The 4,085-nt window shown below is 42.8% G+C and overlaps 1 long non-coding RNA gene across 1 annotated transcript; it reads left to right on the forward strand.

Annotated features, from left to right (window-relative positions):
- The first annotated feature begins 2,564 nt into the window (after positions 1-2,564).
- LOC139026822 (uncharacterized) lies at positions 2,565-3,853 on the forward strand. Its single transcript, XR_011478768.1, has 3 exons — positions 2,565-2,702; positions 3,381-3,505; positions 3,711-3,853. It is a non-coding gene; the product is annotated as an uncharacterized lncRNA (long non-coding RNA).
- The last annotated feature ends 232 nt before the right edge of the window (positions 3,854-4,085 follow it).

A 4,085-nucleotide genomic window follows, 5' to 3' on the forward strand; every position in this document is an offset into this window, starting at 1 on the left:
GTTCACAGTGTATCTCGTGGCTGTCTGCTTTGGCTTACTTGACACACTGCTTTCTTCTCCATTTCTCCTCACCTCTTTAATCCTTTCTTCCTCTTCTTCCTCTTCTTTGTTATCTCTTATCATCTCCCATAGGTCAGAATCCACTATTTAGTTTCACCAATAGTGCTATTTAAGTGTTTTGTTCCTATTTATCATCGATTATTTTCACATTAACCCAGCTTTAGCCATAAGAGTCATTATGGCGAAAATGATCGAATAGTCTAATGGACAGTATATGACTTTGGTCCGTGTTTCGTCCATTCATTAAATCATTTTTTTAAATCCAAAGAACCAAAAAAATGCTAGCTAGCTACTTACTTGTTCCGGTGGTGCTTGGCTTTCCTCCGATGGCTGTTCATCTGGTCGGGTGCAATCAAGTAGGTGTTGAAGGTGGTTTCTCTTTACATGATGGAAGGAATTGTACACTTGTCACGATCGTCGTCAGGGTGGAAATGACCGGACCAAGGTGCAGCGTGTTGAGCGTACATTTCTTTTTATTTATGAATGTCGCCAACAAAGACAAGAAACAACTAAACGAACGTGAAGCTGACTAGGGCTATACAGGCAACTAACACAGACAACTACCCACAACTAAGGTGGAAAAACAGGCCGCCTAAGTATGATTCCCAATCAGAGACAACAATAGACAACTGTCCCTGATTGAGAACCATACCCGGCCAAAACATAGAAACAGAAAACATAGAAATAAAGAAACTAGAATGCCCAGGCCTGGTTCTTGGAGCAAGCACCGGATACACTGGGCCGTGGAGGCGCACTGGAGGTCTCGAGCGTAGAGCCTGCACAACCAGTCCTAGCTGGATGGTTACCTTCACCCGGCAAAGGCAGGGCGCTGGCACAGGACGCACTGGGCTGTGCATARGCACCGGAGACACAGTGTGCAGAGCCGGCGCAGGACACCCTGGGCCGTAGAGACGCACTGGTGGCCAGATGCGCTGAGCCGGCACCATCCGTCCTGGCTGGATGCCCACTCTAGCCCGGCCGATGCAGGGAGCTGGAATGTAGCGCACCGGGCTGTGAACGCGCACTGGAGATACCGTGCGCTCCACCGCATAACACGGTGCCTGACCATTTCCACGCTCCCTACGGTAAGCACGAGGAGTTGGCTCAGGTCTCCAACCTGACTCAGCCAATCTCCTTGTGTTCCCCCTTCAAGAAATTTGGGGATTGGCCTCCCGGTCTTTCGTGCCAGCCGTGACCCTGTGTAATCCTGGGCCCTTTTACTGCTGCTCCAGCCTTCCTCGCTGCTTCCACCTGCTCCCAGGCAGGCGATCCTTTCCGCGCCAGGATCTCCTCCCACGTCCAGGATCCTTTCCATTCAGGATGTCTCCCATGTCCATTCCTCCTACAGCGCTGCTTGGTGCCGTTTTGTGGTGGGTAGTTCTGTCACGATCGTCGTCCAGGGTGGAAATGACCGGACAGGCTCATCGTGGTGAGCGTACATTTCTTTATTATTGTAAATGTTCGGCAATTTTTTTTTTAAGAAACAACGTGAAGCTTAACAGGGCTATAGTGCACTAACAAAGATAACTACCCAAAACACCAAAGGAAAAAAGGCTGCCTAAGAATGATTCCCAATCAGAGACAACGATGACAGCTGTCCCTGATTGAGAACCATACCTGGGCAAAACATAGAAATACAAAACATAGAAATAAAGAAACTAGAATGCCACCCTAGTCACACCCTGGCCTACACCAAAATAGAGAATAAAACCTCTCTATGGCCAGGGCGTGACAACCCTCTATATTCCTCAGTGCATCCGTCAATACACAGAGCAACCAGAAATCAGAGCTGCGACTGTGCATCTATTGATATGGCTCAATAACAGTTTCAATGAAAAAGTCATAAAACACAGCAGATAACGCACTGTCAAAGCATCTTGCGTTACTAAACGCAAACGCATGTAAAACGTTCCCACTGCTTTCGATGAAAAGGGCGGAAAGAACTGAAAATTATGTTCACAAGTATTATATAATATGACCAAGTAATTTGATTGGAGTAGAGAACAACAGCACTGGGACTTTAACTATACATGTATCACTCCGCTTTACAGGAGTTCTAAATACGTAAATTACATTAACGATCGTTATCTATCTTAAATTGTACAAACTTCGCACCGCAAATATGAACATATTTCCCAAATAACATTCAGTAAAATTATGAATGGTCGTCAGGAGAGGACGGTATCGTGTAGTCCTACACAAAGTAGCAGTAGCAAGCTAGTGTGTAGGAAAATGTATATGTGTGCTTGGCAACAGTCCAGTACCAGACCAGTTGGAGAACTATGTGTGTTGGAACCAAATAATGATGAAATAAATAAATAAATCTGTTGTCGCTTATTACTGTTAACTAATAAATTGCGCTTGTAGAACTGTTGTATAAAGCAATAATCACACCGAGTCGTGCTGTTATACTGAATATTATTATGCTTTTGGCGCTGATTTCAGGGTACACTCGCCTGCTCATGTGATATTGCTTAACTGACGTACGTTCATCACATTATCTAGCTAAATAAGGGAGGCCTAAAAAACTAAAAAGTCAAATACGGTCCAAATCTTTYAGTCATCTAACACCACCATGAATGAAGATGGAATGGATTACACATATCCAGGCATAGACCATATATCAACCTCAGTATTAAAAGGTAATGTTCATTTGTTTATACCCGTCTACCTTTCTCCTTAGCAAGCTAACGTTAGCTAACGTTCATTTGAATTGGAAAGTTGGTAAACAAAGTTAGCATGCTAATTTTAACTAGGTAACGTTGACTTTTAGCAGTTAATAACTGCATGAACGACCATTCGTTGAAAGAAATTGAACTTTGGTTAGATTGAGGGTGCTTTATTGCCAGAAATAGTGTTAATGAGGTGTAAATGTGACCTAATGACTGACACTGTCGATTATTTAGCTTCGCAGTCTTTGGCGCCCTTTCTATTGACAAAAGAAAATAAATAGAAATGGCGCAAAAGACGGCGAAGCGAAATTATCGATTGTGTCAGTCGTTGTCTACAATCTTAGCTAGGCAAGCAAAGATGAACTAAGATTTAGAATATGGGAGACAATTTAGCGTTAACGTTAGTTTCATTAGCTTGCACAATCTTTTGGTTTAAAGTAATTGACGTCAACGTTAATGATATACTGGTAGTCTAATTTTGTTAGCTAACATTAGCTAGCTTGGTAAATCATTCCTGCATTAACTGGAAAGGGAAGACAGTATGCTAATGTCTCATAACCTATATCAACCTGACACTTTGCGTCTATAAACTATGATTTAGTTGCTAATTACTTAACTATTTACCATGTGGTTACATGTGTTTTTCAGCTGCTAATATAAGCACAGACATGCTGCCTAGCCTCTCTAAGCGGGATTTACGTGATCTCTTTCCCGGGCCAGAGCACTTCTTCAGAAGGAGAACCATTTGGAGATTTACTCATGGTGAAAATMAGGTAATGTTAGATTTGGACATTTGGGAGACATTTAATATAACCATGCAGACAGTGTTTCCTGTTATCAAAGTAGCATTTACTGGCCATCATTACAATACATGTATCTATATATGTACTTGTTTTGGTGTTTGCTGTTAGGTTGTTGTTACAGTGTGGTGTTCTTTGCCTTTATAATTACTATAGAATAAATATATGTCTTATACAGGGTCAAGAATCAGACCTGTGTAGACCAGGCACCTCCTCTGGGACCTGTGATTCCATCCTCCTGTCCCCTCCATCCCCCACCCCTCCAAACCCAAGAGACCAACATGGTGCCACCAGAACCGTACAGCTTGTCAGCCCACAGTATGTCTTATACACAGACACAGAGTTGGAGCAATCAAGAAACACTTTTTTTTTAAACAGAGTGTGGACAGGAGACTATTTCCTTCCCGATCTTTCGCTGTGATTTAATAGGAACCAGTACATAGATGATTTTCCGATTAACCTTTCTTACACCATTCCGATCCGGGAGGCATCAGTAAAGCTGCTGTGGCTAGCTAGCGCCAAGTATGATACTTATTAATTCTGAAAGCAAAGT

Source organism: Salvelinus sp. IW2-2015, unplaced genomic scaffold (assembly GCF_002910315.2).
Source record: "Salvelinus sp. IW2-2015 unplaced genomic scaffold, ASM291031v2 Un_scaffold5937, whole genome shotgun sequence".
Taxonomy (NCBI): domain Eukaryota; kingdom Metazoa; phylum Chordata; class Actinopteri; order Salmoniformes; family Salmonidae; genus Salvelinus; species Salvelinus sp. IW2-2015.